Raw genomic sequence first — 25,269 nt, forward strand, 5'->3', positions numbered from 1 at the left:
TGCGCGCTTTACTATCTGATAAAAGGCACTGCTGAACGAGGTTTATTGCCAAGTGTGCTTGAAAAAGTAAGCAAATACATCGGCATGATGTCAAATAACATTATCTTGCAATTTTTCCTCAATATCCAGATTAACTGCAGTATATTGAGTGCGCAATAAATTGGCGAGAGTCGATTGATTGAAAGACTTCCAGTTTTTTTTATAGCTACATTGGTACAGGGGATTTAGCTCAAAGGTAGAAAGATTGATGCCCTCGCTCTCCATTAAACACAGTTGATTGGACAGGGGCTGAACTTTCGAATGTTGCTGGCTCGCTTTCAAAAAAAAAAGATGTTGCGGCTTGTCGAGTCGCAAATATTTTATTGCAGGGCTGGATGTCTCTGTGGCGCAATTGGCCAGCGCGCTCGGCTGTTACCCGGGAGGTTGGTGGTTCGAGCCCACCCAGGGGCGACAAGGTATTTTGGAAGAGCTATCGCAGGCAAAATCCACGAGGTAACGTTGTTTGCTGAATATCTACCTGAAACAGGTTGGAGTAACATTTTAGAGGCGCTGTGGCTTAGTTGTTCAAAGTGCCTGTCTAGTAAATCCCAGCAGTGCCTTCATGATAGCCTTTCAAGCAAATCAGTTGTTTACATGTACAGAAAAACATATCACCTGAAAGAGCTATTTTGCAATTATAGATTGAACAGTATCCCTGAATAAACAGAGTAAATGCACTCTTTTCACTCCTTGTTTCTCAGTTTGATGGTAAGGAATGATTGATGTAGACCGTTTTCGGATGACTGTTTTCTTTTGTGAAAAAGGGGAATCAGACAAAAGTTGCAAAGGCATTCAAAGGCTGTGAGTTCGAGACCCACCAGAGTCACTGTTGTAACCCCTGTTATCTACATTGGTAAATAGGAAAGCCTGCTTGTGTTATTAACTGATGAAAGGAACTGCTAAACTTGGTTCAATTACCACAGAATCCCAGTGTGCTATAGGCTGGCCACTGCTTGGTAGGAGTTTCCCGTACGTGAGTGACTGTTCCTTCCTTCCTTCACGCCCCGCTCAACCTCGTCTTCTTCTAAAGAGCTTGGCGCTGTCCTCAGAAGCTTTGGTCTTACTCATCACCTGAGTGGCCCCACCAAGGGCAAAGGGCACACTCTGGACCTGCTAATGACAAAGCGGGTTAACATTTCAAATTACAGTGTGGTAAATGTTACTTTGTCTGATGGTTTCTGTATTTCTCCAGGTGCAATGAGTTTGCAGTCTTCTTTGCAAGACTCAGTTCAGAACATTAAAAATACCATTATTTGCAGATAACAAGCACGCAGCCAGCTAGACAACTGGAGTTAACCCATTTTGTATTTTTGGCTGACAAAACTGTCCAAGAGATCGCCACAAGTCTGAGTTCCACTACATGCTGCCTTTATGCATTGCCTACTAGATTTTTAAAGTCTACGGTGAGCAGTCTGTTGGCTCCAATCACTCAAAAAGTCAACATGTCGCTTGGATCTGGAATATTCCCAAGAGCCTTAAAACTGCGGTCATTAAGCCTCTCTTAAAGAAGAGCAGTCTTGATGCCACAGTGCTAAATAATTACCGGCCCATCTCAAACCTACTACTACTACTCAGTTGTCCATTATTTTATTTTTTTTATCTTTTATTATCAAAAACATCTTACAAGTATTTACATATATTTACATAATTGTACAGACAAACATCACACACAAGTGCAAGGGAATGGGATACACAAGGGCAGGGGGAGAAGAGACAAAAAATTACAGAAAATCAAACACACAATCATTCTTCAAACTTTCTTCAGTGATGGGGGGTGATGCCGTGGATGGGGGGGTGATGCCGGGGTCAGAAGATGATGTCCAGGTTTCCAGAGGGTATAAGGTGGATCAGGGTGTTGTGGGGGACGAGGTGGGTGATGAACCGGTGCTCTGCTGCCATGTGGAGGTGTCGGAGGTGTGCGGCCAAGAGTCCTTTGAAGATGGGCCAAGGTTCTGCTGTTTTATTGTCACGGAGATGGATTTTCCTGTTGAGATATAATGTATACCGGGCTATGGAGAGGGTTACAGTTGTCCATTCAGGCGTGCAAATTATTTACAATGACAGAAAATGCGCTGCTGTTACAAATTGGAATAAGAGATGGAAAAGTATCCCTGCACACACAGATTAACTGCACTCTTTTCACTTTTTGATTCTCAGTTTGTTGGCAAGGAATGACTGACGTAGACCCATTTTGGATGAAAACCGTGTTTTGCGTTTGTGGAAATGAGCATCACGCAAGGATGTATGGGCTCTGTGGCGCAATGGATAGCGCATTGGACTTCTAGGCATTAGTTGCAAGGGCTTTCAAAGGTTGTGGGTTGAGTCCCACTAGAGTTGCTAATGGTGAGAGAACATTTTTGTTTTTTACAATGGAACGTCTGTGCGCTTTACTATCTGATAAAAAGCACTGCTGAACGAGGTTTATTGCCAAGTGTGCTTGAAAAAGTAAGCAAATACATCGGCATTATGTCAAATAACATTATCTTGCAATTTTTCCTCAATATCCAGATTAACTGCAGTATATTGAGTGCGCAATAAATTGGCGAGAGTCGATTGATTGAAAGACTTCCAGTTTTTTTTATAGCTACATTGGTACAGGGGATTTAGCTCAAAGGTAGAAAGATTGATGCCCTCGCTCTCCATTAAACACAGTTGATTGGACAGGGGCTGAACTTTCGAATGTTGCTGGCTCGCTTTAAAAAAAAAAAGATGTTGCGGCTTGTCAAGTCGCAAGTATTTTTTCGACTGGGCTGGATGTCTCTGTGGCGCAATTGGCCAGCGCGCTCGGCTGTTAACCGGGAGGTTGGTGGTTCGAGCCCACCCAGGGACGACAAGCTATTTTGGAAGAGCTATCGCAGGCAAAATCCACGAGGTAACATTGTTTGCTGAATATCTACCTGAAACAGGTTGGAGTAACATTTTAGAGGCGCTGTGGCTTAGTTGGTCAAAGTGCCTGTCTAGTAAATCCCAGCAGTGCCTTCATGATAGCCTTTCAAGCAAATCAGTTGTTTACATGTACAGAAAAACATATCACCTGAAAGAGCTATTTTGCAATTATAGATTGAACAGTATCCCTGAATAAACAGAGTAAATGCACTCTTTTCACTCCTTGTTTCTCAGTTTGATGGTAAGGAATGATTGATGTAGACCGTTTTCGGATGACTGTTTTGCTTTTGTGAAAAAGGGGAATCAGACAAAAGTTGCAAAGGCATTCAAAGGCTGTGAGTTCGAGACCCACCAGAGTCACTGTTGTAACCCCTGTTATCTACATTGGTAAATAGGAAAGCCTGCTTGTGTTATTAACTGATGAAAGGAACTGCTAAACTTGGTTCAATTACCACAGAATCCCAGTGTGCTATATGCTGGCCACTGCTTGGTAGGAGTTTCCCGTACGTGAGTGACTGTTCCTTCCTTCCTTCACGCCCCGCTCAACCGCGTCTTCTTCTAAAGAGCTTGGCGCTTTCCTCAGAAGCTTTGGTCTTACTCAGCACCTGAGTGGCCCCACCAAGGGCAAAGGGCACACTCTGGACCTGCTAATGACAAAGCGGGTTAACATTTCAAATTACAGTGTGGTAAATGTTACTTTGTCTGATGGTTTCTGTATTTCTCCAGGTGCAATGAGTTTGCAGTCTTCTTTGCAAGACTCAGTTCAGAACATTAAAAATACCATTATTTGCAGATAACAAGCACGCAGCCAGCTAGACAACTGGAGTTAACCCATTTTGCATTTTTGGCTGACAAAACTGTCCAAGAGATCACCACAAGTCTGAGTTCCACTACATGCTGCCTTTATGCATTGCCTACTAGATTTTTAAAGTCTACGGTGAGCAGTCTGTTGGCTCCACTCACTCAAAAAGTCAACATGTTGCTTGGATCTGGAATATTCCCAAGAGCCTTAAAACTGCGGTCATTAAGCCTCTCTTAAAGAAGAGCAGTCTTGATGCCACAGTGCTAAATAATTACCGGCCCATTTCAAACCTACTACTACTACTCAGTTGTCCATTATTTTAATTTTTTTTTTTATCTTTTATTATCAAAAACATCTTACAAGTATTTACATATATTTACATAATTGTACAGACAAACATCACACACAAGTGCAAGGGAATGGGATACACAAGGGCAGGGGGAGAAGAGACAAAAAATTACAGAAAATCAAACACACCATCATTCTCCAAACTTTCTTCAGTGATGGGGGTTGATGCCGTGGTTGGGGGGGGTGATGCCGGGGTCAGAAGATGATGTCCAGGTTTCCAGAGGGTATAAGGTGGATCAGGGTGTTGTGGGGGACGAGGTGGGTGATGAACCGGTGCTCTGCTGCCATGTGGAGGTGTCGGAGGTGTGCGGCCAAGAGTCCTTTGAAGATGGGCCAAGGTTCTGCTGTTTTATTGTCACGGAGATGGATGTTCCTGTTGAGATATAATGTATACCGGGCTATGGAGAGGGTTACAGTTGTCCATTCAGGCGTGCAAATTGTTTACAATGACAGAAAATGCGCTGCTGTTACAAATTGGAATAAGAGATGGAAAAGTATCCCTGCACACACAGATTAACTGCACTCTTTTCACTTTTTGATTCTCAGTTTGTTGGCAAGGAATGACTGACGTAGACCCATTTTGGATGAAAACCGTGTTTTGCGTTTGTGGAAATGAGCATCACGCAAGGATGTATGGGCTCTGTGGCGCAATGGATAGCGCATTGGACTTCTAGGCATTAGTTGCAAGGGCTTTCAAAGGTTGTGGGTTGAGTCCCACTAGAGTCGCTAATGGTGAGAGAACATTTTTGTTTTTTACAATGGAACGTCTGCGCGCTTTACTATCTGATAAAAAGCACTGCTGAACGAGGTTTATTGCCAAGTGTGCTTGAAAAAGTAAGCAAATACATCGGCATTATGTCAAATAACATTATCTTGCAATTTTTCCTCAATATCCAGATTAACTGCAGTATATTGAGTGCGCAATAAATTGGCGAGAGTCGATTGATTGAAAGACTTCCAGTTTTTTTTTATAGCTACATTGGTACAGGGGATTTAGCTCAAAGGTAGAAAGATTGATGCCCTCGCTCTCCATTAAACACAGTTGATTGGACAGGGGCTGAACTTTCGAATGTTGCTGGCTCGCTTTCAAAAAAAAAAGATGTTGCGGCTTGTCGAGTCGCAAATATTTTATTGCAGGGCTGGATGTCTCTGTGGCGCAATTGGCCAGCGCGCTCGGCTGTTACCCGGGAGGTTGGTGGTTCGAGCCCACCCAGGGGCGACAAGGTATTTTGGAAGAGCTATCGCAGGCAAAATCCACGAGGTAACGTTGTTTGCTGAATATCTACCTGAAACAGGTTGGAGTAACATTTTAGAGGCGCTGTGGCTTAGTTGTTCAAAGTGCCTGTCTAGTAAATCCCAGCAGTGCCTTCATGATAGCCTTTCAAGCAAATCAGTTGTTTACATGTACAGAAAAACATATCACCTGAAAGAGCTATTTTGCAATTATAGATTGAACAGTATCCCTGAATAAACAGAGTAAATGCACTCTTTTCACTCCTTGTTTCTCAGTTTGATGGTAAGGAATGATTGATGTAGACCGTTTTCGGATGACTGTTTTCTTTTGTGAAAAAGGGGAATCAGACAAAAGTTGCAAAGGCATTCAAAGGCTGTGAGTTCGAGACCCACCAGAGTCACTGTTGTAACCCCTGTTATCTACATTGGTAAATAGGAAAGCCTGCTTGTGTTATTAACTGATGAAAGGAACTGCTAAACTTGGTTCAATTACCACAGAATCCCAGTGTGCTATAGGCTGGCCACTGCTTGGTAGGAGTTTCCCGTACGTGAGTGACTGTTCCTTCCTTCCTTCACGCCCCGCTCAACCTCGTCTTCTTCTAAAGAGCTTGGCGCTGTCCTCAGAAGCTTTGGTCTTACTCATCACCTGAGTGGCCCCACCAAGGGCAAAGGGCACACTCTGGACCTGCTAATGACAAAGCGGGTTAACATTTCAAATTACAGTGTGGTAAATGTTACTTTGTCTGATGGTTTCTGTATTTCTCCAGGTGCAATGAGTTTGCAGTCTTCTTTGCAAGACTCAGTTCAGAACATTAAAAATACCATTATTTGCAGATAACAAGCACGCAGCCAGCTAGACAACTGGAGTTAACCCATTTTGTATTTTTGGCTGACAAAACTGTCCAAGAGATCGCCACAAGTCTGAGTTCCACTACATGCTGCCTTTATGCATTGCCTACTAGATTTTTAAAGTCTACGGTGAGCAGTCTGTTGGCTCCAATCACTCAAAAAGTCAACATGTCGCTTGGATCTGGAATATTCCCAAGAGCCTTAAAACTGCGGTCATTAAGCCTCTCTTAAAGAAGAGCAGTCTTGATGCCACAGTGCTAAATAATTACCGGCCCATCTCAAACCTACTACTACTACTCAGTTGTCCATTATTTTATTTTTTTTATCTTTTATTATCAAAAACATCTTACAAGTATTTACATATATTTACATAATTGTACAGACAAACATCACACACAAGTGCAAGGGAATGGGATACACAAGGGCAGGGGGAGAAGAGACAAAAAATTACAGAAAATCAAACACACAATCATTCTTCAAACTTTCTTCAGTGATGGGGGGTGATGCCGTGGATGGGGGGGTGATGCCGGGGTCAGAAGATGATGTCCAGGTTTCCAGAGGGTATAAGGTGGATCAGGGTGTTGTGGGGGACGAGGTGGGTGATGAACCGGTGCTCTGCTGCCATGTGGAGGTGTCGGAGGTGTGCGGCCAAGAGTCCTTTGAAGATGGGCCAAGGTTCTGCTGTTTTATTGTCACGGAGATGGATGTTCCTGTTGAGATATAATGTATACCGGGCTATGGAGAGGGTTACAGTTGTCCATTCAGGCGTGCAAATTATTTACAATGACAGAAAATGCGCTGCTGTTACAAATTGGAATAAGAGATGGAAAAGTATCCCTGCACACACAGATTAACTGCACTCTTTTCACTTTTTGATTCTCAGTTTGTTGGCAAGGAATGACTGACGTAGACCCATTTTGGATGAAAACCGTGTTTTGCGTTTGTGGAAATGAGCATCACGCAAGGATGTATGGGCTCTGTGGCGCAATGGATAGCGCATTGGACTTCTAGGCATTAGTTGCAAGGGCTTTCAAAGGTTGTGGGTTGAGTCCCACTAGAGTCGCTAATGGTGAGAGAACATTTTTGTTTTTTACAATGGAACGTCTGCGCGCTTTACTATCTGATAAAAAGCACTGCTGAACGAGGTTTATTGCCAAGTGTGCTTGAAAAAGTAAGCAAATACATCGGCATTATGTCAAATAACATTATCTTGCAATTTTTCCTCAATATCCAGATTAACTGCAGTATATTGAGTGCGCAATAAATTGGCGAGAGTCGATTGATTGAAAGACTTCCAGTTTTTTTTTATAGCTACATTGGTACAGGGGATTTAGCTCAAAGGTAGAAAGATTGATGCCCTCGCTCTCCATTAAACACAGTTGATTGGACAGGGGCTGAACTTTCGAATGTTGCTGGCTCGCTTTAAAAAAAAAAGATGTTGCGGCTTGTCGAGTCGCAAATATTTTTTCAACTGGGCTGGATGTCTCTGTGGTGCAATTGGCCAGCGCACTCGGCTGTTAACCGGGAGGTTGGTGGTTCGAGCCCACCCAGGGACGACAAGCTATTTTGGAAGAGCTATCGCAGGCAAAATCCACGAGGTAACATTGTTTGCTGAATATCTACCTGAAACAGGTTGGAGTAACATTTTAGAGGCGCTGTGGCTTAGTTGGTCAAAGTGCCTGTCTAGTAAATCCCAGCAGTGCCTTCATGATAGCCTTTCAAGCAAATCAGTTGTTTACATGTACAGAAAAACATATCACCCCAAAGAGCTATTTTGCAATTATAGATTGAACAGTATCCCTGAATAAACAGAGTAAATGCACTCTTTTCACTCCTTGTTTCTCAGTTTGATGGTAAGGAATGATTGATGTAGACCGTTTTCGGATGACTGTTTTGCTTTTGTGAAAAAGGGGAATCAGACAAAAGTTGCAAAGGCATTCAAAGGCTGTGAGTTCGAGACCCACCAGAGTCACTGTTGTAACCCCTGTTATCTACATTGGTAAATAGGAAAGCCTGCTTGTGTTATTAACTGATGAAAGGAACTGCTAAACTTGGTTCAATTACCACAGAATCCCAGTGTGCTATAGGCTGGCCACTGCTTGGTAGGAGTTTCCCGTACGTGAGTGACTGTTCCTTCCTTCCTTCACGCCCCGCTCAACCTCGTCTTCTTCTAAAGAGCTTGGCGCTGTCCTCAGAAGCTTTGGTCTTACTCAGCACCTGAGTGGCCCCACCAAGGGCAAAGGGCACACTCTGGACCTGCTAATGACAAAGCGGGTTAACATTTCAAATTACAGTGTGGTAAATGTTACTTTGTCTGATGGTTTCTGTATTTCTCCAGGTGCAATGAGTTTCCAGTCTTCTTTGCAAGACTCAGTTCAGAACATTAAAAATACCATTATTTGCAGATAACAAGCACGCAGCCAGCTAGACAACTGGAGTTAACCCATTTTGCATTTTTGGCTGACAAAACTGTCCAAGAGATCGCCACAAGTCTGAGTTCCACTACATGCTGCCTTTATGCATTGCCTACTAGATTTTTAAAGTCTACGGTGAGCAGTCTGTTGGCTCCAATCACTCAAAAAGTCAACATGTTGCTTGGATCTGGAATATTCCCAAGAGCCTTAAAACTGCGGTCATTAAGCCTCTCTTAAAGAATAGCAGTCTTGATGCCACAGTGCTAAATAATTACCGGCCCATTTCAAACCTACTACTACTACTCAGTTGTCCATTATTTTAATTTTTTTTTTATCTTTTATTATCAAAAACATCTTACAAGTATTTACATATATTTACATAATTGTACAGACAAACATCACACACAAGTGCAAGGGAATGGGATACACAAGGGCAGGGGGAGAAGAGACAAAAAATTACAGAAAATCAAACACACCATCATTCTCCAAACTTTCTTCAGTGATGGGGGTTGATGCCGTGGTTGGGGGGGGGTGATGCCGGGGTCAGAAGATGATGTCCAGGTTTCCAGAGGGTATAAGGTGGATCAGGGTGTTGTGGGGGACGAGGTGGGTGATGAACCGGTGCTCTGCTGCCATGTGGAGGTGTCGGAGGTGTGCGGCCAAGAGTCCTTTGAAGATGGGCCAAGGTTCTGCTGTTTTATTGTCACGGAGATGGATGTTCCTGTTGTGATATAATGTATACCGGGCTATGGAGAGGGTTACAGTTGTCCATTCAGGCGTGCAAATTGTTTACAATGACAGAAAATGCGCTGCTGTTACAAATTGGAATAAGAGATGGAAAAGTATTCCTGCACACACAGATTAACTGCACTCTTTTCACTTTTTGATTCTCAGTTTGTTGGCAAGGAATGACTGACGTAGACCCATTTTGGATGAAAACCGTGTTTTGCGTTTGTGGAAATGAGCATCACGGAAGGATGTATGGGCTCTGTGGCGCAATGGATAGCGCGTTGGACTTCTAGGCATTAGTTGCAAGGGCTTTCAAAGGTTGTGGGTTGAGTCCCACTAGAGTCGCTAATATTGAGGGAACATTTTTGTTTTTTACAATGGAACGTCTGCGCGCTTTACTATCTGATAAAAAGCACTGCTGAACGAGGTTTATTGCCAAGTGTGCTTGAAAAAGTAAGCAAATACATAGGCATTATGTCAAATAACATTATCTTGCAATTTTTCCTCAATATCCAGATTAACTGCAGTATATTGAGTGCGCAATAAATTGGCGAGAGTCGATTGATTGAAAGACTTCCAGTTTTTTTTTATAGCTACATTGGTACAGGGGATTTAGCTCAAAGGTAGAAAGATTGATGCCCTCGCTCTCCATTAAACACAGTTGATTGGACAGGGGCTGAACTTTCGAATGTTGCTGGCTCGCTTTAAAAAAAAAAGATGTTGCGGCTTGTCGAGTCGCAAATATTTTTTGACTGGGCTGGATGTCTCTGTGGCGCAATTGGCCAGCGCGCTCGGCTGTTAACCGGGAGGTTGGTGGTTTGAGCCCACCCAGGGACGACAAGCTATTTTGGAAGAGCTATCGCAGGCAAAATCCACGAGGTAACATTGTTTGCTGAATATCTACCTGAAACAGGTTGGAGTAACATTTTAGAGGCGCTGTGGCTTAGTTGGTCAAAGTGCCTGTCTAGTAAATCCCAGCAGTGCTTTCATGATAGCCTTTCAAGCAAATCAGTTGTTTACATGTACAGAAAAACATATCACCCGAAAGAGCTATTTTGCAATTATAGATTGAACAGTATCCCTGAATAAACAGAGTAAATGCACTCTTTTCACTCCTTGTTTCTCAGTTTGATGGTAAGGAATGATTGATGTAGACCGTTTTCGGATGACTGTTTTCTTTTGTGAAAAAGGGGAATCAGACAAAAGTTGCAAAGGCATTCAAAGGCTGTTAGTTCGAGACCCACCAGAGTCACTGTTGTAACCCCTGTTATCTACATTGGTAAATAGGAAAGCCTGCTTGTGTTATTAACTGATGAAAGGAACTGCTAAACTTGGTTCAATTACCACAGAATCTCAGTGTGCTATAGGCTGGCCACTGCTTGGTAGGAGTTTCCCGTACGTGAGTGACAGTTCCTTCCTTCCTTCACGCCCCGCTCAACCTCGTCTTCTTCTAAAGAGCTTGGCGCTGTCCTCAGAAGCTTTGGTCTTACTCCGCACCTGAGTGGCCCCACCAAGGGCAAAGGGCACACTCTGGACCTGCTAATGACAAAGCGGGTTAACATTTCAAATTACAGTGTGGTAAATGTTACTTTGTCTGATGGTTTCTGTATTTCTCCAGGTGCAATGAGTTTGCAGTCTTCTTTGCAAGACTCAGTTCAGAACATTAGAAATACCATTATTTGCAGATAACAAGCACGCAGCCAGCTAGACAACTGGAGTTAACCCATTTTGCATTTTTGGCTGACAAAACTGTCCAAGAGATCACCACAAGTCTGAGTTCCACTACATGCTGCCTTTATGCATTGCCTACTAGATTTTTAAAGTCTACGGTGAGCAGTCTGTTGGCTCCACTCACTCAAAAAGTCAACATGTTGCTTGGATCTGGAATATTCCCAAGAGCCTTAAAACTGCGGTCATTAAGCCTCTCTTAAAGAAGAGCAGTCTTGATGCCACAGTGCTAAATAATTACCGGCCCATTTCAAACCTACTACTACTACTCAGTTGTCCATTATTATTTTTTTTTTTTATCTTTTATTATCAAAAACATCTTACAAGTATTTACATATATTTACATAATTGTACAGACAAACATCACACACAAGTGCAAGGGAATGGGATACACAAGGGCAGGGGGAGAAGAGACAAAAAATTACAGAAAATCAAACACACAATCATTCTTCAAACTTTCTTCAGTGATGGGGGGTGACGCCGTGGATGGGGGGGTGATGCCGGGGTCAGAAGATGATGTCCAGGTTTCCAGAGGGTATAAGGTGGATCAGGGTGTTGTGGGGGATGAGGTAGGTGATGAACCGGTGCTCTGCTGCCATGTGGAGGTGTCGGAGGTGTGCGGCCAAGAGTCCTTTGAAGATGGGCCAAGGTTCTGCTGTTTTATTGTCACGGAGATGGATGTTCCTGTTGAGATATAATGTATACCGGGCTATGGAGAGGGTTACAGTTGTCCATTCAGGCGTGCAAATTATTTACAATGACAGAAAATGCGCTGCTGTTACAAATTGGAATAAGAGATGGAAAAGTATCCCTGCACACACAGATTAACTGCACTCTTTTCACTTTTTGATTCTCAGTTTGTTGGCAAGGAATGACTGACGTGGACCCATTTTGGATGAAAACCGTGTTTTGCGTTTGTGGAAATGAGCATCACGCAAGGATGTATGGGCTCTGTGGCGCAATGGATAGCGCATTGGACTTCTAGGCATTAGTTGCAAGGGCTTTCAAAGGTTGTGGGTTGAGTCCGATTAGAGTCGCTAATGGTGAGAGAACATTTTTGTTTTTTACAATGGAACGTCTGCGCGCTTTACTATCTGATAAAAGGCACTGCTAAACGAGGTTTATTGCCAAGTGTGCTTGAAAAAATAAGCAAATACATCGGCATTATGTCAAATAACATTATCTTGCAATTTTTCCTCAATATCCAGATTAACTGCAGTATATTGAGTGCGCAATAAATTGGCGAGAGTCGATTGATTGAAAGACTTCCAGTTTTTTTTATAGCTACATTGGTACAGGGGATTTAGCTCAAAGGTAGAAAGATTGATGCCCTCGCTCTCCATTAAACACAGTTGATTGGACAGGGTCTGAACTTTCGAATGTTGCTGGCTCGCTTAAAATAAAAAAAGATGTTGCGGCTTGTCGAGTCGCAAATATTTTTTCGACTGGACTGGATGTCTCTGTGGCGCAATTGGCCAGCGCGCTCGGCTGTTAACCGGGAGGTTGGTGGTTCGAGCCCACCCAGGGACGACAAGCTATTTTGGAAGAGCTATCGCAGGCAAAATCCACGAGGTAACATTGTTTGCTGAATATCTACCTGAAACATGTTGGAGTAACATTTTAGAGGCGCTGTGGCTTAGTTGGTCAAAGTGCCTGTCTAGTAAATCCCAGCAGTGCTTTCATGATAGCCTTTCAAGCAAATCAGTTGTTTACATGTACAGAAAAACATATCACCCGAAAGAGCTATTTTGCAATTATAGATTGAACAGTATCCCTGAATAAACAGAGTAAATGCACTCTTTTCACTCCTTGTTTCTCAGTTTGATGGTAAGGAATGATTGATGTAGACTGTTTTCGGATGACTGTTTTCTTTTGTGAAAAAGGGGAATCAGACAAAAGTTGCAAAGGCATTCAAAGGCTGTGAGTTCGAGACCCACCAGAGTCACTGTTGTAACCCCTGTTATCTACATTGGTAAATAGGAAAGCCTGCTTGTGTTATTAACTGATGAAAGGAACTGCTAAACTTGGTTCAATTACCACAGAATCCCAGTGTGCTATAGGCTGGCCACTGCTTGGTAGGAGTTTCCCGTACGTGAGTGACTGTTCCTTCCTTCCTTCACGCCCCGCTCAACCTCGTCTTCTTCTAAAGAGCTTGGCACTGTCCTCAGAAGCTTTGGTCTTACTCCGCACCTGAGTGGCCCCACCAAGGGCAAAGGGCACACTCTGGACCTGCTAATGACAAAGCGGGTTAACATTTCAAATTACAGTGTGGTAAATGTTACTTTGTCTGATGGTTTCTTTATTTCTCCAGGTGCAATGAGTTTGCAGTCTTCTTTGCAAGACTCAGTTCAGAACATTAAAAATACCATTATTTGCAGATAACAAGCACGCAGCCAGCTAGACAACTGGAGTTAACCCATTTTGCATTTTTGGCTGACAAAACTGTCCAAGAGATCACCACAAGTCTGAGTTCCACTACATGCTGCCTTTATGCATTGTCTACCAGATTTTTAAAGTCTACGGTGAGCAGTCTGTTAGCTCCAATCACTCAAAAACATGTCGCTTGGATCTGGAATATTCCCAAGAGCCTTAAAACTGCGGTCATTAAGCCTCTCTTAAAGAAGAGCAGTCTTGATGCCACAGTGCTAAATAATTACCGGCCCATCTCAAACCTACTACTACTACTCAGTTGTCCATTATTTTATTTTTTTTATCTTTTATTATCAAAAACATCTTACAAGTATTTACATATATTTACATAATTGTACAGACAAACATCACACACAAGTGCAAGGGAATGGGATACGCAAGGGCAGGGGGAGAAGAGACAAAAAATTACAGAAAATCAAACACACAATCGTTCTTCAAACTTTCTTCAGTGATGGGGGGTGATGCCGTGGATGGGGGGGTGATGCCGGGGCCAGAAGATGATATCCAGGTTTCCAGAGGGTATAAGGTGGATCAGGGTGTTGTGGGGGATGAGGTGGGTGATGAACCGGTGCTCTGCTGCCATGTGGAGGTGTCGGAGGTGTGCGGCCAAGAGTCCTTTGAAGATGGGCCAAGGTTCTGCTGTTTTATTGTCACAGAGATGGATGTTCCTGTTGAGATATAATGTATACCGGGCTATGGAGAGGGTTACAGTTGTCCATTCAGGCGTGCAAATTATTTACAATGACAGAAAATGCGCTGCTGTTACAAATTGGAATAAGAGATGGAAAAGTATCCCTGCACACACAGATTAACTGCACTCTTTTCACTTTTTGATTCTCAGTTTGTTGGCAAGGAATGACTGACGTAGACCCATTTTGGATGAAAACCGTGTTTTGCGTTTGTGAAAATGAGCATCACGCAAGGATGTATGGGCTCTGTGGCGCAATGGATAGCGCATTGGACTTCTAGGCATTAGTTGCAAGGGCTTTCAAAGGTTGTGGGTTGAGTCCCATTAGAGTCGCTAATGGTGAGAGAACATTTTTGTTTTTTACAATGGAACGTCTGCGCGCTTTACTATCTGATAAAAGGCACTGCTGAACGAGGTTTATTGCCAAGTGTGCTTGAAAAAGTAAGCAAATACATCGGCATTATGTCAAATAACATTATCTTGCAATTTTTCCTCAATATCCAGATTAACTGCAGTATATTGAGTGCGCAATAAATTGGCGAGAGTCGATTGATTGAAAGACTTCCAGTTTTTTTATAGCTACATTGGTACAGGGGATTTAGCTCAAAGGTAGAAAGATTGATGCCCTCGCTCTCCATTAAACACAGTTGATTGGACAGGGGCTGAACTTTCAAATGTTGCTGGCTCGCTTAAAAAAAAAAAAGATGTTGCGGCTTGTCGAGTCGCAAATATTTTTTCGACTGGGCTGGATGTCTCTGTGGCGCAATTGGCCAGCGCGCTCGGCTGTTAACCGGGAGGTTGGTGGTTCGAGCCCACCCAGGGACGACAAGCTATTTTGGAAGAGCTATCGCAGGCAAAATCCACGAGGTAACATTGTTTGCTGAATATCTACCTGAAACAGGTTGGAGTAACATTTTAGAGGCGCTGTGGCTTAGTTGGTCAAAGTGCCTGTCTAGTAAATCCCAGCAGTGCTTTCATGATAGCCTTTCAAGCAAATCAGTTGTTTACATGTACAGAAAAACATATCACCCGAAAGAGCTCTTTTGCAATTATAGATTGAACAGTATCCCTGAATAAACAGAGTAAATGCACTCTTTTCACTCCTTGTTTCTCAGTTTGATGGTAAGGAATGATTGATGTAGACTGTTTTCGGATGACTGTTTTCTTTTGTGAAAAAGGGGAATCAGACAAAAGTTGCAAAGGCATTCAAAGGCTGTGAGTTCGAGACCCACCAGAGTCACTGTTGTAACCCCTGTTATCTACATTGGTAAATAGGAAAGCCTGCTTGTGTTATTAACTGATGAAAGGAACTGCTAAACTTGGTTCAATTACCACAGAATCCCAGTGTGCTATAGGCTGGCCACTGCTTGGTAGGAGTTTCCCGTACGTGAGTGACTGTTCCTTCCTTCCTTCACGCCCCGCTCAACCTCGTCTTCTTCTAAAGAGCTTGGCGCTGTCCTCAGAAGCTTTGGTCTTACTCCGCACCTGAGTGGCCCCACCAAGGGCAAAGGGCACACTCTGGACCTGCTACTGACAAAGCGGGTTAACATTTCAAATTACAGTGTGGTAAATGTTACTTTGTCTGATGGTTTCTGTATTTCTCCAGGTGCAATGAGTTTGCAGTCTTCTTTGCAAGACTCAGTTCAGAACATTAAAAATACCATTATTTGCAGATAACAAGCACGCAGCCAGCTAGACAACTGGAGTTAACCCATTTTGCATTTTTGGCTGACAAAACTGTCCAAGAGATCACCACAAGTCTGAGTTCCACTACATGCTGCCTTTATGCATTGTCTACCAGATTTTTAAAGTCTACGGTGAGCAGTCTGTTGGCTCCAATCACTCAAAAAGTCAACATGTCGCTTGGATCTGGAATATTCCCAAGAGCCTTAAAACTGCGGTCATTAAGCCTCTCTTAAAGAAGAGCAGTCTTGATGCCACAGTGCTAAATAATTACCGGCCCATCTCAAACCTACTACTACTACTCAGTTGTCCATTATTTTATTTTTTTTATCTTTTATTATCAAAAACATCTTACAAGTATTTACATATATTTACATAATTGTACAGACAAACATCACACACAAGTGCAAGGGAATGGGATACACAAGGGCAGGGGGAGAAGAGACAAAAAATTACAGAAAATCAAACACACAATCATTCTTCAAACTTTCTTCAGTGATGGGGGGTGATGCCGTGGATGGGGGGGTGATGCCGGGGTCAGAAGATGATGTCCAGGTTTCCAGAGGGTATAAGGTGGATCAGGGTGTTGTGGGGGATGAGGTGGGTGATGAACCGGTGCTCTGCTGCCATGTGGAGGTGTCGGAGGTGTGCGGCCAAGAGTCCTTTGAAGATGGGCCAAGGTTCTGCTGTTTTATTGTCACGGAGATGGATGTTCCTGTTGAGATATAATGTATACCGGGCTATGGAGAGGGTTACAGTTGTCCATTCAGGCGTGCAAATTATTTACAATGACAGAAAATGCGCTGCTGTTACAAATTGGAATAAGAGATGGAAAAGTATCCCTGCACACACAGATTAACTGCACTCTTTTCACTTTTTGATTCTCAGTTTGTTGGCAAGGAATGACTGACGTAGACCCATTTTGGATGAAAACCGTGTTTTGCGTTTGTGGAAATGAGCATCACGCAAGGATGTATGGGCTCTGTGGCGCAATGGATAGCGCATTGGACTTCTAGGCATTAGTTGCAAGGGCTTTCAAAGGTTGTGGGTTGAGTCCCACTAGAGTCGCTAATGGTGAGAGAACATTTTTGTTTTTTACAATGGAACGTCTGCGCGCTTTACTATCTGATAAAAGGCACTGCTGAACGAGGTTTATTGCCAAGTGTGCTTGAAAAAGTAAGCAAATACATCGGCATTATGTCAAATAACATTATCTTGCAATTTTTCCTCAATATCCAGATTAACTGCAGTATATTGAGTGCGCAATAAATTGGCGAGAGTCGATTGATTGAAAGACTTCCAGTTTTTTTTATAGCTACATTGGTACAGGGGATTTAGCTCAAAGGTAGAAAGATTGATGCCCTCGCTCTCCATTAAACACAGTTGATTGGACAGGGGCTGAACTTTCGAATGTTGCTGGCTCGCTTTAAAAAAAAAAAGATGTTGCGGCTTGTCGAGTCGCAAATATTTTATTGACTAGGCTGGATGTCTCTATGGCGCAATTGGCCAGCGCGCTCGGCTGTTAACCGTGAGGTTGGTGGTTTGAGCCCACCCGGGGACGAGAAGCTATTTTGGAAGAGCTATCGCAGCCAAAATCCACGGGGTAACATTGTTTGCTGAATATCTACCTGAAACAGGTTGGAGTAACACTTTAGAGGCGCTGTGGCTTAGTTGGTCAAAGTGCCTGTCTAGTAAATCCCAGCAGTGCTTTCATGATAGCCTTTCAAGGAAATCAGTTGTTTACATGTACAGAAAAACATATCACCCGAAAGAGCTATTTTGCAATTATAGATTGAACAGTATCCCTGAATAAACAGAGTAAATGCACTCTTTTCACTCCTTGTTTCTCAGTTTGATGGTAAGGAATGATTGATGTAGACCGTTTTCGGATGACTGTTTTCTTTTGTGAAAAAGGGGAATCAGACAAAAGTTGCAAAGGCATTCAAAGGCTGTGAGTTCGAGACCCACCAGAGTCACTGTTGTAACCCCTGTTATCTACATTGGTAAATAGGAAAGCCTGCTTGTGTTATTAACTGATGAAAGGAACTGCTAAACTTGGTTCAATTACCACAGAATCCCAGTGTGCTATAGGCTGGCCACTGCTTGGTAGGAGTTTCCCGTACGTGAGTGACTGTTCCTTCCTTCCTTCACGCCCCGCTCAACCTCGTCTTCTTCTAAAGAGCTTGGCGCTGTCCTCAGAAGCTTTGGTCTTACTCCGCACCTGAGTGGCCCCACCAAGGGCAAAGGGCACACTCTGGACCTGCTAATGACAAAGCGGGTTAACATTTCAAATTACAGTGTGGTAAATGTTACTTTGTCTGATGGTTTCTGTATTTCTCCAGGTGCAATGAGTTTGCAGTCTTCTTTGCAAGACTCAGTTCAGAACATTAAAAATACCATTATTTGCAGATAACAAGCACGCAGCCAGCTAGACAACTGGAGTTAACCCATTTTGCATTTTTGGCTGACAAAACTGTCCAAGAGATCACCACAAGTCTGAGTTCCACTACATGCTGCCTTTATGCATTGTCTACCAGATTTTTAAAGTCTACGGTGAGCAGTCTGTTGGCTCCAATCACTCAAAAAGTCAACATGTCGCTTGGATCTGGAATATTCCCAAGAGCCTTAAAACTGCGGTCATTAAGCCTCTCTTAAAGAAGAGCAGTCTTGATGCCACAGTGCTAAATAATTACCGGCCCATCTCAAACCTACTACTACTACTCAGTTGTCCATTATTTTATTTTTTTTATCTTTTATTATCAAAAACATCTTACAAGTATTTACATATATTTACATAATTGTACAGACAAACATCACACACAAGTGCAAGGGAATGGGATACACAAGGGCAGGGGGAGAAGAGACAAAAAATTACAGAAAATCAAACACACAATCATTCTTCAAACTTTCTTCAGTGATGGGGGGTGATGCCGTGGATGGGGGGGTGATGCCGGGGTCAGAAGATGATGTCCAGGTTTCCAGAGGGTATAAGGTGGATCAGGGTGTTGTGGGGGATGAGGTGGGTGATGAACCGGTGCTCTGCTGCCATGTGGAGGTGTCGGAGGTGTGCGGCCAAGAGTCCTTTGAAGATGGGCCAAGGTTCTGCTGTTTTATTGTCACGGAGATGGATGTTCCTGTTGAGATATAATGTATACCGGGCTATGGAGAGGGTTACAGTTGTCCATTCAGGCGTGCAAATTATTTACAATGACAGAAAATGCGCTGCTGTTACAAATTGGAATAAGAGATGGAAAAGTATCCCTGCACACACAGATTAACTGCACTCTTTTCACTTTTTGATTCTCAGTTTGTTGGCAAGGAATGACTGACGTAGACCCATTTTGGATGAAAACCGTGTTTTGCGTTTGTGGAAATGAGCATCACGCAAGGATGTATGGGCTCTGTGGCGCAATGGATAGCGCATTGGACTTCTAGGCATTAGTTGCAAGGGCTTTCAAAGGTTGTGGGTTGAGTCCCACTAGAGTCGCTAATGGTGAGAGAACATTTTTGTTTTTTACAATGGAACGTCTGCGCGCTTTACTATCTGATAAAAGGCACTGCTGAACGAGGTTTATTGCCAAGTGTGCTTGAAAAAGTAAGCAAATACATCGGCATTATGTCAAATAACATTATCTTGCAATTTTTCCTCAATATCCAGATTAACTGCAGTATATTGAGTGCGCAATAAATTGGCGAGAGTCGATTGATTGAAAGACTTCCAGTTTTTTTTATAGCTACATTGGTACAGGGGATTTAGCTCAAAGGTAGAAAGATTGATGCCCTCGCTCTCCATTAAACACAGTTGATTGGACAGGGGCTGAACTTTCGAATGTTGCTGGCTCGCTTTAAAAAAAAAAAAGATGTTGCGGCTTGTCGAGTCGCAAATATTTTATTGACTAGGCTGGATGTCTCTATGGCGCAATTGGCCAGCGCGCTCGGTTGTTAACCGTGAGGTTGGTGGTTTGAGCCCACCCGGGGACGAGAAGCTATTTTGGAAGAGCTATCGCAGCCAAAATCCACGGGGTAACATTGTTTGCTGAATATCTACCTGAAACAGGTTGGAGTAACACTTTAGAGGCGCTGTGGCTTAGTTGGTCAAAGTGCCTGTCTAGTAAATCCCAGCAGTGCTTTCATGATAGCCTTTCAAGGAAATCAGTTGTTTACATGTACAGAAAAACATATCACCCGAAAGAGCTATTTTGCAATTATAGATTGAACAGTATCCCTGAATAAACAGAGTAAATGCACTCTTTTCACTCCTTGTTTCTCAGTTTGATGGTAAGGAATGATTGATGTAGACCGTTTTCGGATGACTGTTTTCTTTTGTGAAAAAGGGGAATCAGACAAAAGTTGCAAAGGCATTCAAAGGCTGTGAGTTCGAGACCCACCAGAGTCACTGTTGTAACCCCTGTTATCTACATTGGTAAATAGGAAAGCCTGCTTGTGTTATTAACTGATGAAAGGAACTGCTAAACTTGGTTCAATTACCACAGAATCCCAGTGTGCTATAGGCTGGCCACTGCTTGGTAGGAGTTTCCCGTACGTGAGTGACTGTTCCTTCCTTCCTTCACGCCCCGCTCAACCTCGTCTTCTTCTAAAGAGCTTGGCGCTGTCCTCAGAAGCTTTGGTCTTACTCCGCACCTGAGTGGCCCCACCAAGGGCAAAGGGCACACTCTGGACCTGCTAATGACAAAGCGGGTTAACATTTCAAATTACAGTGTGGTAAATGTTACTTTGTCTGATGGTTTCTGTATTTCTCCAGGTGCAATGAGTTTGCAGTCTTCTTTGCAAGACTCAGTTCAGAACATTAAAAATACCATTATTTGCAGATAACAAGCACGCAGCCAGCTAGACAACTGGAGTTAACCCATTTTGCATTTTTGGCTGACAAAACTGTCCAAGAGATCACCACAAGTCTGAGTTCCACTACATGCTGCCTTTATGCATTGTCTACCAGATTTTTAAAGTCTACGGTGAGCAGTCTGTTGGCTCCAATCACTCAAAAAGTCAACATGTCGCTTGGATCTGGAATATTCCCAAGAGCCTTAAAACTGCGGTCATTAAGCCTCTCTTAAAGAAGAGCAGTCTTGATGCCACAGTGCTAAATAATTACCGGCCCATCTCAAACCTACTACTACTACTCAGTTGTCCATTATTTTATTTTTTTTATCTTTTATTATCAAAAACATCTTACAAGTATTTACATATATTTACATAATTGTACAGACAAACATCACACACAAGTGCAAGGGAATGGGATACACAAGGGCAGGGGGAGAAGAGACAAAAAATTACAGAAAATCAAACACACAATCATTCTTCAAACTTTCTTCAGTGATGGGGGGTGATGCCGTGGATGGGGGGGTGATGCCGGGGTCAGAAGATGATGTCCAGGTTTCCAGAGGGTATAAGGTGGATCAGGGTGTTGTGGGGGATGAGGTGGGTGATGAACCGGTGCTCTGCTGCCATGTGGAGGTGTCGGAGGTGTGCGGCCAAGAGTCCTTTGAAGATGGGCCAAGGTTCTGCTGTTTTATTGTCACGGAGATGGATGTTCCTGTTGAGATATAATGTATACCGGGCTATGGAGAGGGTTACAGTTGTCCATTCAGGCGTGCAAATTATTTACAATGACAGAAAATGCGCTGCTGTTACAAATTGGAATAAGAGATGGAAAAGTATCCCTGCACACACAGATTAACTGCACTCTTTTCACTTTTTGATTCTCAGTTTGTTGGCAAGGAATGACTGACGTAGACCCATTTTGGATGAAAACCGTGTTTTGCGTTTGTGGAAATGAGCATCACGCAAGGATGTATGGGCTCTGTGGCGCAATGGATAGCGCATTGGACTTCTAGGCATTAGTTGCAAGGGCTTTCAAAGGTTGTGGGTTGAGTCCCACTAGAGTCGCTAATGGTGAGAGAACATTTTTGTTTTTTACAATGGAACGTCTGCGCGCTTTACTATCTGATAAAAGGCACTGCTGAACGAGGTTTATTGCCAAGTGTGCTTGAAAAAGTAAGCAAATACATCGGCATTATGTCAAATAACATTATCTTGCAATTTTTCCTCAATATCCAGATTAACTGCAGTATATTGAGTGCGCAATAAATTGGCGAGAGTCGATTGATTGAAAGACTTCCAGTTTTTTTTATAGCTACATTGGTACAGGGGATTTAGCTCAAAGGTAGAAAGATTGATGCCCTCGCTCTCCATTAAACACAGTTGATTGGACAGGGGCTGAACTTTCGAATGTTGCTGGCTCGCTTAAAAAAAAAAAAGATGTTGCGGCTTGTCGAGTCGCAAATATTTTTTCGACTGGGCTGGATGTCTCTGTGGCGCAATTGGCCAGCGCGCTCGGCTGTTAACCGGGAGGTTGGTGGTTCGAGCCCACCCAGGGACGACAAGCTTTTTTGGAAGAGCTATCGCAGGCAAAATCCACGAGGTAACATTGTTTGCTGAATATCTACCTGAAACAGGTTGGAGTAACATTTTAGAGGCGCTGTGGCTTAGTTGGTCAAAGTGCCTGTCTAGTAAATCCCAGCAGTGCTTTCATGATAGCCTTTCAAGGAAATCAGTTGTTTACATGTACAGAAAAACATATCACCCGAAAGAGCTATTTTGCAATTATAGATTGAACAGTATCCCTGAATAAACAGAGTAAATGCACTCTTTTCACTCCTTGTTTCTCAGTTTGATGGTAAGGAATGATTGATGTAGACCGTTTTCGGATGACTGTTTTCTTTTGTGAAAAAGGGGAATCAGACAAAACTTGCAAAGGCATTCAAAGGCTGTGAGTTCGAGACCCACCAGAGTCACTGTCGTAACCCCTGTTATCTACATTGGTAAATAGGAAAGCCTGCTTGTGTTATTAACTGATGAAAGGAACTGCTAAACTTGGTTCAATTACCACAGAATCCCAGTGTGCTATAGGCTGGCCACTGCTTGGTAGGAGTTTCCAGTATGTGAGTGACTGTTCCTTCCTTCCTTCACGCCCCGCTCAACCTCGTCTTCTTCTAAAGAGCTTGGCGCTGTCCTCAGAAGCTTTGGTCTTACTCCGCACCTGAGTGGCCCCACCAAGGGCAAAGGGCACACTCTGGACCTGCTAATGACAAAGCGGGTTAACATTTCAAATTACAGTGTGGTAAATGTTACTTTGTCTGATGGTTTCTGTATTTCTCCAGGTGCAATGAGTTTGCAGTCTTCTTTGCAAGACTCAGTTCAGAACATTAAAAATACCATTATTTGCAGATAACAAGCACGCAGCCAGCTAGACAACTGGAGTTAACCCATTTTGCATTTTTGGCTGACAAAACTGTCCAAGAGATCACCACAAGTCTGAGTTCCACTACATGCTGCCTTTATGCATTGTCTACCAGATTTTTAAAGTCTACGGTGAGCAGTCTGTTGGCTCCAATCACTCAAAAAGTCAACATGTCGCTTGGATCTGGAATATTCCCAAGAGCCTTAAAACTGCGGTCATTAAGCCTCTCTTAAAGAAGAGCAGTCTTGATGCCACAGTGCTAAATAATTACCGGCCCATCTCAAACCTACTACTACTACTCAGTTGTCCATTATTTTATTTTTTTTATCTTTTATTATCAAAAACATCTTACAAGTATTTACATATATTTACATAATTGTACAGACAAACATCACACACAAGTGCAAGGGAATGGGATACACAAGGGCAGGGGGAGAAGAGACAAAAAATTACAGAAAATCAAACACACAATCGTTCTTCAAACTTTCTTCAGTGATGGGGGGTGATGCCGTGGATGGGGGGGTGATGCCGGGGTCAGAAGATGATGTCCAGGTTTCCAGAGGGTATAAGGTGGATCAGGGTGTTGTGGGGGATGAGGTGGGTGATGAACCGGTGCTCTGCTGCCATGTGGAGGTGTCGGAGGTGTGCGGCCAAGAGTCCTTTGAAGATGGGCCAAGGTTCTGCTGTTTTATTGTCACGGAGATGGATGTTCCTGTTGAGATATAATGTATACCGGGCTATGGAGAGGGTTACAGTTGTCCATTCAGGCGTGCAAATTATTTACAATGACAGAAAATGCGCTGCTGTTACAAATTGGAATAAGAGATGGAAAAGTATCCCTGCACACACAGATTAACTGCACTCTTTTCACTTTTTGATTCTTAGTTTGTTGGCAAGGAATGACTGACGTAGACCCATTTTGGATGAAAACCGTGTTTTGCGTTTGTGGAAATGAGCATCACGCAAGGATGTATGGGCTCTGTGGCGCAATGGATAGCGCATTGGACTTCTAGGCATTAGTTGCAAGGGCTTTCAAAGGTTGTGGGTTGAGTCCCACTAGAGTCGATAATGGTGAGAGAACATTTTTGTTTTTTACAATGGAACGTCTGCGCGCTTTACTATCTGATAAAAGGCACTGCTGAACGAGGTTTATTGCCAAGTGTGCTTGAAAAAGTAAGCAAATACATCGGCATTATGTCAAATAACATTATCTTGCAATTTTTCCTCAATATCCAGATTAACTGCAGTATATTGAGTGCGCAATAAATTGGCGAGAGTCGATTGATTGAAAGACTTCCAGTTTTTTTTATAGCTACATTGGTACAGGGGATTTAGCTCAAAGGTAGAAAGATTGATGCCCTCGCTCTCCATTAAACACAGTTGATTGGACAGGGGCTGAACTTTCGAATGTTGCTGGCTCGCTTTAAAAAAAAAAAAGATGTTGCGGCTTGTCGAGTCGCAAATATTTTTTCGATTGGGCTGGATGTCTCTGTGGCGCAATTGGCCAGCGCGCTTGGCTATTAACCGGGAGGTTGGTGGTTCGAGCCCACCCAGGGACGACAAGCTATTTTGGAAGAGCTATCGCAGGCAAAATCCACAAGGTAACATTGTTTGCTGAATATCTACCTGAAACAGGTTGGAGTAACATTTTAGAGGCGCTGTGGCTTAGTTGGTCAAAGTGCCTGTCTAGTAAATCCCAGCAGTGCTTTCATGATAGCCTTTCAAGCAAATCAGTTGTTTACATGTACAGAAAAACATATCACCCGAAAGAGCTATTTTGCAATTATAGATTGAACAGTATCCCTGAATAAACAGAGTAAATGCACTCTTTTCACTCCTTGTTTCTCAGTTTGATGGTAAGGAATGATTGATGTAGACCGTTTTCGGATGACTGTTTTCTTTTGTGAAAAAGGGGAATCAGACAAAAGTTGCAAAGGCATTCAAAGGCTGTGAGTTCCAGACCCACCAGAGTCACTGTTGTAACCCCTGTTATCTACATTGGTAAATAGGAAAGCCTGCTTGTGTTATTAACTGATGAAAGGAACTGCTAAACTTGGTTCAATTACCACAGAATCCCAGTGTGCTATAGGCTGGCCACTGCTTGGTAGGAGTTTCCCGTACGTGAGTGACTGTTCCTTCCTTCCTTCACGCCCCGCTCAACCTCGTCTTCTTCTAAAGA

General features: G+C 43.1%; 5 non-coding genes across 5 annotated transcripts; all 5 read left to right on the plus strand.

The window, feature by feature from the left end:
* Positions 1–2,795: 2,795 nt before the first annotated feature.
* trnan-guu (transfer RNA asparagine (anticodon GUU)) lies at positions 2,796–2,869 on the plus strand. The gene has a single exon. It is a non-coding gene; the product is annotated as a tRNA-Asn (tRNA).
* A 9,615-nt stretch (positions 2,870–12,484) lies between these two features.
* Positions 12,485–12,558, plus strand: trnan-guu (transfer RNA asparagine (anticodon GUU)). The gene has a single exon. It is a non-coding gene; the product is annotated as a tRNA-Asn (tRNA).
* A 2,339-nt stretch (positions 12,559–14,897) lies between these two features.
* On the plus strand, positions 14,898–14,971 carry trnan-guu (transfer RNA asparagine (anticodon GUU)). The gene has a single exon. It is a non-coding gene; the product is annotated as a tRNA-Asn (tRNA).
* Positions 14,972–22,155: 7,184 nt separating this feature from the next.
* trnan-guu (transfer RNA asparagine (anticodon GUU)) lies at positions 22,156–22,229 on the plus strand. Its single transcript has one exon. It is a non-coding gene; the product is annotated as a tRNA-Asn (tRNA).
* Positions 22,230–24,575: 2,346 nt separating this feature from the next.
* Positions 24,576–24,649, plus strand: trnan-auu (transfer RNA asparagine (anticodon AUU)). Its single transcript has one exon. It is a non-coding gene; the product is annotated as a tRNA-Asn (tRNA).
* The last annotated feature ends 620 nt before the right edge of the window (positions 24,650–25,269 follow it).

This window comes from Eucyclogobius newberryi, unplaced genomic scaffold, assembly GCF_026437365.1.
Source record: "Eucyclogobius newberryi isolate DKJ021-1_F unplaced genomic scaffold, fEucNew1.0.hap1 SCAF_41, whole genome shotgun sequence".
Lineage (NCBI taxonomy): Eukaryota > Metazoa > Chordata > Actinopteri > Gobiiformes > Gobiidae > Eucyclogobius > Eucyclogobius newberryi.